The sequence below is a fragment of the Felis catus genome, chromosome D4 (genome assembly GCF_018350175.1).
Source record: "Felis catus isolate Fca126 chromosome D4, F.catus_Fca126_mat1.0, whole genome shotgun sequence".
NCBI lineage: Eukaryota > Metazoa > Chordata > Mammalia > Carnivora > Felidae > Felis > Felis catus.
Genome location: NC_058380.1, coordinates 77,178,013 through 77,191,350, shown reverse-complemented (window position 1 = coordinate 77,191,350; position 13,338 = coordinate 77,178,013). Strand labels below are relative to the sequence as shown.

General features: G+C 46.9%; 1 long non-coding RNA gene across 4 annotated transcripts in view; it reads left to right on the top strand.

The window, feature by feature from the left end:
* LOC123381807 overlaps nucleotides 1-13,338 on the top strand; it is a 466,019-nt gene that overhangs the window by 253,916 nt on the left and 198,765 nt on the right. For all 4 annotated transcript variants that reach the window (XR_006589252.1, XR_006589250.1, XR_006589253.1 and 1 more), the window contains exon 4: nucleotides 9,560-9,654. This is a non-coding gene — a long non-coding RNA (uncharacterized LOC123381807). The remainder of the gene's footprint in view (nucleotides 1-9,559; nucleotides 9,655-13,338) is intronic.

Genomic DNA, 13,338 nt, shown 5'->3' with positions numbered 1-13,338 from the left:
AGTCCAGCAGCTAGACAAATCTGGAGGACAAGTACATAATCTAGTGCAGATTGACCTAGTCTCTGTTTTGCATCTCCAAGTTTTGTGATGCATGAAATAGGCTGAGGTTGAGGCTATGTGTGAGCCTCTAGTAACACCAGGTGTGTGGAGAGGTGGAGAGGTGAGGCAAAAGCAGGAACAGACTAGGATTTGGTAATCTGGGGAAGGGGATGACTGGTGAAAAAAGGGGTGAGGGCAGAAAGCCACGGGGGAAATATACAAAGCAGTTTCTGATGAAGAAGAGTGGCAGTTCTAGGAGATAAAGTTGGAAAGATTAATTAGGGCCAGCATGTTAAATGCCTTAAATACTTGGCTAGGATGCTTCGACTTTACCCAGCAGGCACGGCGGGAGGGGGCTGGGCAATGAGGGTATCCAAGCAGGGCCATTAGTGATGTGCCCAGAGCCATGCTTTAAGACTAATCTGGTACTGATGCATACATGTGGGACTGGACAGGGGAGAGGCTAAGGGCCTTGCATTCTCATACAACTCCAGCTGCACTATACTAACAGAATATGCTCCTAAAAAGTGGTAAGGGAAATGGCAGCTGAACATGGTGAGCACCATTCCCCCCATATATATATATGTGTGTGTGTATATATATATATATATATATATATATATATATATATATATGTATGTATATGTATATATGTATGTGTATATGTGTATATATATGTATATACATATATATATACACACACATATATATATGTGTGTGTACGTATATATAATTTATTTTAGGGAGAGAGCATGAGCAGGGGAGAAAAAGTGAGAGAGAGAGAGGGTGGGAGGGAGAATCCTAAGCAGGCTCCATGGCCAGTGTAGAGTCCAATGTGGGGCTTGATCCCATGACCCTGGGATCATGACCTGAGCCAAAATCAATTTGGCTGCTCAACCAACTGAGCCACCCAGCTGCTACACCATCCCTCACTATTTTAAACCCTTTTGCCCTTTTTATGTATTCTTCCTCTGCTCCCAGAATACCCATCAATTTACTGAAATCCTTCTATTAACCATAAGATTGTTGTATAAGGAACTAGTGCCCCAGAAAATTTTGCTGTCTTATGGTTTTCCTGAAATTTTTAAGTTTTGCTCTGTGTAAACATGGCCATGGTCTCTTCCAAAACATATGTACCATTTTTTTCTGTGTTTTTCTTCCTTCAACTGAGACCAAGCATTGGAAGTAAGGTTGAGTTGATGAGGAACCCTCTCATTCCTTCTAAAATGCTACAAGGAGTGTCCTATTACAATTTCACTGAAATGACATTTAAGCCACTTGACCTCAGAACTCCATCTTTTGCAAACTCATTGGCATCACTATGGAGATAAATACTCTCATAAAAGTAATCATTGATGAGTATAGTAATATTCCTGCATTTGAGTCAGAAGATTTGGATGTAAATGTTGGCTCCAACACTTTGTGAGCATTCAGGCAAGTCACATGGCCACTTTGAACCTCAGTTTCCCCCTCTGTAAAATGGAATGATTATGTCTGTCTTGCCTGAGAGGATTATTGTGAGGATCAAATGAGACAATGTGCAAGAGAGATTTTCTTTCTTTCTTTTTCTTTCTTTCTTTCTTTCTTTCTTTCTTTCTTTCTTTCTTTCTTTCTTTCTTGCAACAGTGAAGGGCTGCTGAGGTGACAAAAAGCAATTCCATCATTGGTGGCTCCTTTTCTTTGGGGTCGCCATGTACTTCCAAGCCCAAAGGAAAAGCCTCATTCCACACTGTATGTGTAGACACATTTTGAGGGACCAACTGACCTTATTGACTACAGGGAAACCATAATTGTCCTCAAATCCCGGTACAGCCTCTTTTCTCACTTGAAAGCCAAGATTCAAAGGAGAGGTAAGGAAATTGGCCTCAGATAATGAATCCCCCTCCTTCCCTCACTCACCTGACTCTGGGTTGTAGATGGCCAGGAAGGTGCTACTCCTGATTCTAGAAGCTCTTCCCTCAGCCACTGTTGGCTCTGCTTACTTTAGCTTCACCCTTGAAGGCTCAGGAAGGGGGAGGGCACAGCTTCTGGATGCTCCAATCTCTGGCATCTAGGAGGGATACTGGAAGCCTTTCTCCCAAGATGAGACATCTCTGTCAGAATATCTGAGGGGACATTTATCTTCCTGAAACACACACAAATCTGTCAGCCCTGATGAAGATAAAGAGATAAGGAGCAGAAAGGGAAAGGAAAGTGGCCATTTGGATGGGTGCTTGGTACATTCCTGGGGTCGTGCATCCTCCCCACACTCAATGCAAAGAGGACAGCTGATACAGCACTCAAGGAGGTGAAGGAAGAGGCCTGGGAAGTGCCATAGTATCTATGAGAAAGAGAGTCAGAAGTCCTGAATTCAAGGGGCACCTGGGCGGCTCAGTCGGTTAAGCGTCTGACTTCGGCTCAGGTCATGATCTCACGGTTTGTGAGTTCAAGCCCCGTGTCGGGCTCTGTGCTGACAGCTCAGCCTGCTTTGGATTCTGTGTCTCCCTCTCTGTCTGCCCCTCCCCCACTTGTTCTCGTTCTCTCTCTCTCTCTCAAAAATAAATAAACATTAAAAAAAGAGTTAAAAAATAAAAAGAAGACCTGAACTAAAATCTCAGCCTGGCCACTTCTCAGCCAGGTGACTTCTATGAGCTTCAGTTTCCTAGTACACAAAATGGACGCATTGCTGGTTGGTGATGTTACTTCCTTCACATATCACAGGCTGGCCTGACAACTCCATGACATAAGACATGTGAACACACCTGCCCCTATGCCTTCCCCATAACACCATCATCCCATACCCTGAACTGCATCCCGCTCTTCCCGTCAAAACTGCCCTGTTTGTGTGACTGATGAATCTGCCAGTCCTGGATTGTAAGCACGTTGGTGCAAATGGTTATTATTTCATCATTCTGATAAAATAGGGTTGCACATTGGCAATAGCCACATGAGGTCTTCATTCTTTAGTTTCCTAAACTAACGGGGTCCTCCAGAATCCCCGCAAGCCTGCAGAGGATGGAAGGACAAGCCCAACAGAGACTGAGCAGGTAGGCTCCATTAACCTGACCCCGATTTCCACTACAACAGACCCTGTATCTGTTTTACATATGGGCTTTTCTAGGAAGATGTCTTCTGAATACAGCAAAGGTGCTGCAAGGAAAGACCGAAAAAAAAAAAAAAAAGATAATATTCGAAAACTACCTTAGAAGTGCAGTGGCAGTCAGGGGGTAACTTAGGGCAGGCCTCTTCAGAAGTCTGTCAGGAACTTAGCATATCAAACATAAATATGTTACAAACGGGTAGAAGAATGAATGAACGTTTTAAATAGGCGACGCATTCCCAGATGGAGGCAGGGACGCTCCAACGTTACTGAGCTGACCAAGCTTTGCTGCCATCATACAGACTCTTCACCTGTTTCTGCCACTCTTCTAGATGTCACTACTGCTGTCCCCACACATGGGCCCCCAGGATCTCCACAGGGGGTGATGAAAGGGAAGGCTAAAGCATCAGCAGTTTCATTTTATGCTGAAGGCTTCCTCAAGGAAGGCCCATTTTTCAGCTTTTATCTTATGAGACTATCAGAGTATCTGTGATTCCCCAGAGGACACGGGGACGCATCAGCAATGCTGTCTGGCTGGGTCTCAACTCACCTTCACAAGTGAGCAGTAATATATTACCAACCACAGCAGTGGTGTGCCAGGATCTGTATAAGTATGTACGAGTATTTTCTCTTTCCCTGGATCGATATCCGTACCTCTCTTTTAAAAATGAGAACAGTGAGGCTCCGAGCAGTTTAAGCAGCGAGCCCAGAGTCATATGACTGCTAAGTGGCGGTGCTGACATTTGAACTCAGAGCTTTCTTCCACTCCCAAAACTAACTTCTTTTATATTACACTAAGCTGACTTGCTCATTAAATACAGCCTCAGACCTTCAAACAACCCTGGATGAACACTTCTCTGGGAAGTGCAGTGTTACACAGATTTTAGGCCACTGCGTGAGCTCCCTCCAGCCGCTTTCAGTAACTCAAACAGGCACGTGCGTGCAGGAATCCTTATACTTGTACAATGACTCTAGTCAACTTATAACACATGCAGTCTCCTTGGGCTCAGTCGGTGAAAGACTAGACACGAGACCAAAAAAGTAAACGAATGCTTGAAGGAGTGCACGGATGAATGAGTGAAGGAGAAATTAAGTGACTGAACGCCTAAGTGAATGAATGAACACGACGTCTTACAAAACCCTGAAATCCAACTGTGAAGTCAGTGAGTCATGTCAGTGAAGCTGAGACTTAGGACAGATGTGAGAAATTATCCTGGGGTGGGGGGAGTTCTAGAAGGGAAGCACAGAAATGCTCACAGAAATAGTTGAAGGCTGAGAACACAGGCCTGTATTGTAGAGCAGGAAGATGGCCACGGAGATCAGGGCTAGGCTGCTGCAAATGTAAGTCACAGCTAAAAACATATAGGCAGAGCTTTCACCGTGGTGTAAAGGGAGAGGCAGCAGCTAGGACATCCAGCTTGGTGCCTTTGGCTCGTCTCACTGCAGGCTTTGCTCCAACCTGTGTCATCAGGAACAGGATTCAGATAATGGGAGAACCACAGGTCCTGGGAAGATCAAAGACACACGCTTTTATGCCTCAATTAACGTTCCCCTTGTAAGGCTTTCAAACACAATTTAGCTTTTCTCTGCTGGGCTGGGCGAGACACAAAGACAGGCCCTGGGTCTTTTTGGAACGCGGAGCCCATGAGCCAGCGTCTTGTAATTAACAGTTTCCTCCCACCAAAGGGAATAAGGTTTTGGTACACAACATAGGCTGTATGTGAGAATGCAAAGGACTATTCACAGGGTACTGAGTGGGCCTTCTGCCCAGGACTGCCTGTCATAGCCTGATAAGGCTTCAGGGCACAAAAAGTTTGAGGTAGGGAATTAAGAGATAGAGTTGTAATCAGGAAGAGAGGAAGAGGGGTGGGGACGAGGAGGACAGCAAGTCACTGTGTGTGGACAGAACATCCACTTAGAGTCAGAAAACCTACATCTGTTGTGTTCTGGCTTCCCCACTTTCTGTGTTGCCTTGGGAATTCACAGAGATCTTTCAATCATACTTTCTTGTAAGAAGGGGCTAACAAGATCGCCCTCAAGGACTATGGCATTGAATCTATATCCCTTTTTTGGGGGACAGTGTATCTCAATATGCTCTTCCAGGCTCATACTGATTCACTGATAAACTTTCTGCAAAACCCTGAATAAGCCATTGTCCTTCCAGACAGAGGGGTGTCCTGGAGAAGAGTACTTAACATTTTCTTTTTAACCCAAGTATGATCTGTTTGATGGCTTTGGATGTCATAGGGGTGGAACCATGCCCCTAGAGCCAAGAATTGACTGCCACATAGACTGGGATGACTTGGAAAGAGTTGGGGTTATAAATGTCTTATAAGAATATTAAAGCAGAGGCCTCAGGTGGCTCAGTAGGTTAAGCGATCGACTCCTGATTTTGGCTCAGGTCATGATCTCATGGTTTGTGAGTTGGAGCCCAGGGTCTGGCTCTGTGCTGACAGCGCAGAGCCTGCTTGGGATTCTCTCTCTCAATCTCTCTCTCTCTCTCTCTCTCTCTCTCTCTCTCTCTCTCTGACCATTCCCTGCTCCTGCGCGCATGCTCTCTCTCAAAATAAATAAACTTAAAAAAAAAAAAAGAATGTTAAGGCAGTTATACTGAAGACCACAGTAAGACTGGTGCAAAGGAAGGCACTGGAGACCTGTGCACGTTAAAAACTCAACCTTTGGGCAAGGAAGAACTGACAGAAACACAAGAGAGCGGAAGCACACTGGTAGAGGCGCAGGGCGCGCAACTTCTGGAGTTGAGGGGAAAAGGCCGGATGGCCACTGTGGGTCAGGCACCTTCTCTGCGTTAAGTGGCGCAGAAAATTCAAACCCAATCTGTCATTCTCAGCTCTGTCTTCCCCCTCCCCCTTCCCACTGTGTGGAAAGACCCCTCATTCAACCGGGGACCAAAAGGCCTGGGGCAAAAGCAGGAGAAAGGGGGTTGAGTGGCAGCGACCCTCCCTTCGCTAATAGAAACTGGGTTTCCAAACCTCAAACAGGGTTTGAACTCTCCATGTATCTGTCTGTTCTTTGCCTCCCAGATTGGGTCCCTCGGTAAGGCGGGATCACTGAGTGTTGAGAGAGAGAGAGAGTTATATATATCCCAAAGAAAAACTTTCAATGCTCTCACTTCAAACAGCCCATTCATCCCCCCACGGCCGGCGAGGACTCCGGGAGCCGGGCCCGTTTCCTCCGTAAATAAAGGGATGGAAGCGTGGGCGAGAACACCCACCAGACCGTCTCCTCGCTTTCATGCTCGCTGGCAGCGCGCGCGGGGGCCGCAGAGGCGGGCACGTGCGCGCCGGCCCGGCCTCCCCGACAAGCCCGGCTCGGTCCTCCAGCGCGGAGCCGGGGGAGCCCGGCCTTTCAAAGCCCCGTTTTGAAAGCGGCCGGCGGCTTGAAAGACGGCTCAGATGTAATTTGCGCGCGGCGCCGGCGGCACCGGGGGCTCGGCGCCAGCGGGGGCCCGCGGGCCGCCCCGATCCCCGCAGCGCGCCGTCCCCGGGCCCCCGCGCCCCCGCGCGGCCCCGGCGCAGCGCCCCGCGCGGCCGGCGGAGGCGCACTCCCCCCGGCGGGGCCCGCCCGCGCGGCGCCCGGGCCCCCGCAGCCCGCGCTAATGAGCTCCGCCAAGAGTGGTTACTGTGGCACGGCTGCCCACGGGACTTCGGGGCATCGGGCGGAGTTTTCAGTGCTTCTTTTAAGTTCGCTCACTTCAAAGTTTTCCATTTGAAGCTGTTGAGAAAGCCTGGTAGACGCAAGAGAAGAAAGAACAGCAAGATTTTTTGAAATAATGTTAAAACCCCCAAACACCCTGAAAAAGAATGCTTCAAGCAAAGAAATAAGGGAAGGGGCGGGGGGGAGCGGTAATTAAAAAAAATAACTCCAGCAATTGAAAACGGACGAAGGCGTTAAGGGCTGCCTCCCCTCCCCCACCTCATTGCTGACCGGATACATTCTATCTAAACTGAGAGAGACTTAGGGGGGGGGAAAGGTGGGAGCCTGGGGTTTACCAGGAATTGAGGTAAACCCAGTTGAGGGGAATTGAGAGGGAAACCCACCAAGGGGAACTGCGTTGGCTTCTAAGAGTAAACCACATATTTCCTCTTTGGTAGTTTTGCAGATTGGCAAGTCAGTGTGAAAATTATCCATCCCCCAACTAGGCTTCCTTGTTACGCACTTCCCCAGCGTCACTGGGGACACGGTTTGTACTTTGCTTCATCACAGACTGGAAACCACAGCCCAGAGACTTTAGGTACTTGACCCAACTTAACACAGCCTGGAGTGCAAAGGCCTGGATTCAAACACACCGCTGTGTTTTTCAACACGCCTTTCTGTCTGCAGGGAAATAATTAAGGAGATAAGTAAATGAACACATGAAATAAAGACAAAGGAAAAAAGCTGACCGAGGTAGGATTCCAATCCAGTGCTCTAAAGAGACTGGCACCTCAATGCAGACACCCAGTGTATACATGCATTCCTATTTCCCAGAGGAGGTGACTGAGACACTGAGAGTTTCTGCCCCTGCCCAGGCTCGTTTACCTAGGAAACAAGGACCGAAGCTGTAGACCCAGGTCCATCTAACTCAGGTTCATTCTTTTTATGACTGCACAATATTGCCTCCCGGAACTCATAGCAGAAGTGCAAGTTTAAATCTGACTCATTCAGAAGGTTTTCAGATCCATCGTAAAGTTTCCCTGTGCAGGGCATCTGCTAGGTATTGGGGATGCAGAGAAAAACAATATAGTTCTCAGCACCTACTTCCAACGAGGATGTCATATCTACCATATCCCCTTGGCAATTGAAGATGTTAAAAAAAAAAAAAGGCATTCCAACACTAGCCCCCACAGTTCTTCAATGCAAGTCTTTCCTTCAAACAGACTCCCATCTTAGACTCAGCTCTCCCTACCTCCACCCATTCCTTCTATGTTGCCTGTTACACTGAAAACTTTGAAGTAAAACAAAAGTATTAGTAACTTTTGGCAGGACCCAAAAGAGGGCCAGTTACATATCCAAGATGATTGAATAAACTTCCTATCCAGTATGAAGAGTGTTTTACAACATCCTTCATGGTTCTTAAAAACCTACAGAAGCAAGAACCTAAGTACCTCTGGGGGCCACCTCCTTCCAGAGGCACACAGTTCCAAGTCCCAAGGATTTCTTCTTAGGCGAAACTGGAAATTCCACCCACAATTCTAGTCTGTCCATTGAAATATACACATTCAGTCTGATCTCTCTTTTCCTGGCTTTTTTTTTTTTTTTAAGTTGCATCCCTCCCTTAGCCCCACCTTAATCTTTTCTTCTCTGAATTCAATATCTCTGACACACTAGATCCTTCCTTGGAGAATATGATGTCTCAAGTATGTCAACATCCCCAATCACTCTCTTCAATAAGATCTAGAGCTTGTCTACATCCATCTTAAGGTAAAGATGCCAGAGAGAGGCAAAACTTTGGTCCCACCAGAGCGTTATAGCTAAACTTCTATTTGGGCATTCTACTTTTATGAATGCTGTCTGAGTTGCGTTAGCTTTCCTCCACCTTGGGAAGGGAGGATTTGGTGCCAGCAGCAATATTGTTAGTTCATCTGCATCTCTGTTGGGGACAGGAGGAGCAGGTAATTAATTGTTTCTCTTCTGCACTAGGCAGCCGGCTTTCTTCGGAAAAGTTGAGCATCCCTCATCCAGCAGTGGTTTCTGCAATTAGAGCCATCCACAGCCAGGAGTTTGATTAATAGCTGGGAGGTTTCTCCTTTGCTGACAAATGAGAAAAAGAGAAATCAGATAGGGAGAAGCTGGATGCATTTGCTTAGCACAGGGTCTGGCTAATGTTCTTTCCAAAGAAAGAGCTGCAGTAATTTCCTAGGGACTGGCAGGGAGGGAAAAATATCCCTTAAAAGTTTGCAAAGTAATGGATCCAAAAAAAACAGATGTGCCTGTTCCTTGGGAGCAGAGAGGAAAGGGCTATAATCCGAGGTCTCTGTTGCTGGAGAGGGTTGCTACGCCCAGAGCACAGATGGGGAGATAAGGCCCAGAGAACAGGACCTGGTTTTCCCAAGGTCACACAACCTGCCAAGAGCATCGAAGCCAGTTGTTGTTGAACTTTACATTCCCCACCATCAGAGAGCCACTTCCTTCCAGCTGGAAGAGAGGGGATTGGATGGTTGTGCCCAGCTATCACAATGAAAGAAGCTATAGCCCCGAATCCAGGACCGGAGACCCCCCAGCTCAGCGCTCTCTCTCTCTCTCTCTCTCTCTCTCTCTCTCTCTCTCTCTCTCTCTCTCTGTCTTTCCCATATCACAGCTGCTTGTGGCACAAGGTGTATTTAGCAGCCTAGAATAAGATCTGTAAGAGAGAGATATGCCACTTTATAAATTCCACTCACTGTTCCTAGTTTTTCCTTCCAGGATTGTCCTGAATAATTAAAGTCTCCCACTTCTTTGCAGATCAGGAGACAGTGACCCTGTTATCCTCCTCTCCCTACTGAGTACCTCAAGTTCCTGGAACCTCAAAGGTCCTGGAAGGAATGGAGTTGGGGCAGGTAAGAATAACTGGCCAACGAAGGAAGTCTATGGGCTTATGGGACTTGGGGCTAAGCTGTCAGCATCAACACAGGCCAGCAAAGGAAGCAGAGGTGGGAAAGGTAAATGGAGGTTGCCCCAAATGCTACAGGCTCTTCCTGGGGCTCAGCCAGAGCCTGGAGACAGTAACTGTGTATAAATCATTATATGTCTAGGCAGAAAGCTAACCAGAGATTAGAACCATCAGGAGATATCAGGGGGCGGGGAAGCTGGGGTGTGTAAGACCATTCCCAGTGAATTCTTGTGGATTTTGGATCATTGCAATGAGATGGCTCTTAAAAGTTCCCAGGCCCTGTTCTTACAGGTGTGCTTCTGTTGGATTTGCATTTTTAAATAGTTGGGGGGGGGGGGGTGGGAGGAGATCAGAAGAAGAATACTATTTTATGACCTGTGAAAAAGTATTCAAAATTCAGATTTCAGTGTCCACACATGAAATTATATGAGAACACACCTGTCCCTTTATTTACATTCTGTCAGTAACTGCTTTTGAGCTGCAAAGCAGAGTTCCATAGTCGGAGCCAAGGTAGTAGGGCCCACAAGCCTGAAGTACTTACTGTTTGGCCCTCTGCAGAGAAAAGTTTCCTGGATTAAATCCTTCTAGTTTCTTGCTGGCTGTCTCTTCTAGGCTCCGTGCAGTCCTGGCCCCCTGGCTCTCTAGGCTGTGCACAAGGGAGTTCTGTGAGCTCTAGATGCACACTGTAACCCATAGGTAGGGTGCCCGCGTCCTCTGACACACGCATGGTGATAATTCTTCATGTAAATGTGGACTGATAGACAATAGTCTCCAATTCCCCACAGAGAGTTGAAAAAACTCTTTTCCCTGGAGTGCGCCGCCCCCCTTCTCTGTGCAAACGCACGTGCTCTTTGCAAAGCCCTAACAATTCAAGTCATAATGGAAGGGAATCTCACCCATTTTATTGCCATAGTTACCAAGATTGCAAGTTTAGATGCTGTATTAGCAGTAAGTGCACGGTAATAATAGAAGTCAGGGAGGAGGGGACGAAAAGGATTCTGGCTCCTGTTTCTCCCTACAGCATCCTTCAGGGCAAATATACCAGAGACAGTTTGCATTAAATTGCAAAGTTGGCGGTTTTCTTAAAAAAAAAAAATCCAAATAATTGCTTTAAAATCTCCTGTCTTCTCCTGACTGGTTAACCCTCACACAGCTCGCCTCATCCTGAAACAATGAAAAGGAGGTTAAAAGAAATATAAGTGGCCAGGGTTACCATGGAAACCAAAGTGGAAGGCAAGTGAAAGTCAATTTAAGGTTTAAATGCATATGAAGCAGATGTATATGTGTGGACATATTTGCATATAGATATCTATCTCCCCTCCTCTCTGCTCTCCATAATGTGCTCTTCCTTCTGGGCCCACCTCAGGACCCTTCACCTCCAGGGAGATTGTCCTGACAATTTCAAGCCCCAGTAATCTCTCTCTTCCGTTACTTCAGTTGAACTGCAGTCTGGACGCAGGAATCAACCTTTGAATGCACACTGCCCTGTTAAGGAATCACAAGACCCTTCAAGGTCACTGAATACTCCGCGCTGTCTTATCTCTGTGCCTTTGCCCTTGCCGTTCACACCACCTGGAATGTCCTTGCTCACTCCTTCCACTTGACTAGCATTTATTACCCTCCTTGTCTCAGGGTGAACAGCAATATCTGGGCAGTTCTTTCCTCCATCCCTCAGTATCTCTGTGCTGGGTTAAGGGCCCCTCTTCAATGCTCGTGTAGCCCCTACCACAGTTCTGATTACACAGAGTGTGAGTGCTGCTTGCAAGATGGTTGCCCCACCCCTTACCCTACAGATCAGGAAACGCTTCAAGACAGAGACTGTGTCTTACTTTGTGGACCCTCATTACTCAGTAGAAATATATATATTGAATGAATGAATGAATGAATACTAGAATAAAGAATTTACATTGCACAACTTAGGTCAAGACATGCATTTCCATATGCCAAGAACAGTTGCTGATAATGATTATCGTTGCTAATTGTTACTGTTCTCTTTAAACACACAACGCATAACTTTCCCCTTTTGAATCTAAGAGGAATCGGGGATATTTGAGGAAGGTGCAGAAAGGTAAGCTGGAGAGAGTGGAGATGGGTAAAATCTTAGCTTGTGAAAAATGGTTAAAGGACCCTGGCCACTGTGGCACAGATAAGAAGCTCGAAGCTGTGTTCCACTGATTTCATTTCTCAGAAAGTTCTGGGACTGAACATATCCTCTGAGACTCCAGAAAGTAGACACAGGGACAGCAAAGGAGAGTCATAGAATGCAGTTTGTGTTTCATATGAAAAGACTTACAGAGCTTCAAAACTGTTCAGTATTAGAAAAGGCTATCCTGTGAGGTAGTGAGTCCCCAACCACAGGGAGTATTCAAGTGCACATGGAATCGTCATATCCTTCAGGACACTAGGGAATGAAGAGTATGGTGTACATTCGGCAAATTACAAAGAGAAAACTAGATGTGGGGGTGATGGAGGCTGTGGTGGCAAGGAATGACAAGAAATATGCAGGACTGAGTGGAAGAAATTAAAAATGTGGCTCACAGACTAAGCGTGAAGAACTGTTGATGTTTACATTTTTTCTGTAGGAATGGGGAGCGTGGGAAAGGTTTGATGTGGAAAGTTACATGATCATTGATATGCTTTTTGAAGATCATTCAAGATTGGCTGTGACCCAGAGGGATGGAGGGGATAAGCCCTGAGTATTTAATATTATGCAACCGCTCCAATAGCCCGGGTGATACAGGCCCCGATTAAGGCAGGGGCAGCAAGGATGATGAAGAGCAGGAATGCTGGGGACATAAATCAAAGCAGAAGAGACAGGCCGTATCACCCAGTCCCTCTAAGTTGGTTCCACTCACTGTCAGCCACCCCTGTGTTTGTCCTCCTGGAAAACAAGCCAGTCTTACTTGTTTGCAAGAGCAGCCTCGGACTGTCTGCTCTGCTGCGAAGGTTGCAGTCACCTTGAACGGATTCCCCACGCAGCTCGGTGAGAAGCAGAGCCTTCCCTCTGCTGCTCTGTCAGCTCCACTTTGCATCAAAACTGCTTTGTATGTCACCAAGTTATTAAAGTTGTGGATTGCAGTGCTGTGTCAGGCGATGTTGTTCTGAAACTGGGTCAGCGAGGGCTGTCTCTCCAGCAAGACGTGGGCTCCTGGTGTCCCCGCATGCCAGCCCTGGCTGCAGTGACTTCCTGGCTGCCTCTCCCCAGCCGGCTTTGAGAGGAGGACATCGTAACCCCGTGGATTGGCCTTTCTTTTCAGAACCTCCAGTGGCAAATAATGCCTGACACGAAGATTGAAAGGGGTTTCTCTGTTCTCCTGGTCATTGTTTTTGCTCACAAGGATGGCAAGGTCTTGTTTTTTTCAAGTCTCTTTTGAATCATCCCTTTTCATGGATAGACCAGCTATACGAAGTGAAAAATAAGTTGTTTCGAAACCCTGAGCATGCAGGTTTCCCCTCTGCTCCAGGAGGCCCAGAGACCGAGGGGGAACAGACGCACGCAAACGAATGGAAACGTGGCTAGGGAGCACGGGGGCACTTCAGAGAGGGACCCAGAACTCCACTGAAGAAGGAGTTGTCGCACAGCAAGGGAGACACAGAGATGTGGATTTGAGGTCAGAAGGAGGAAGGAGAA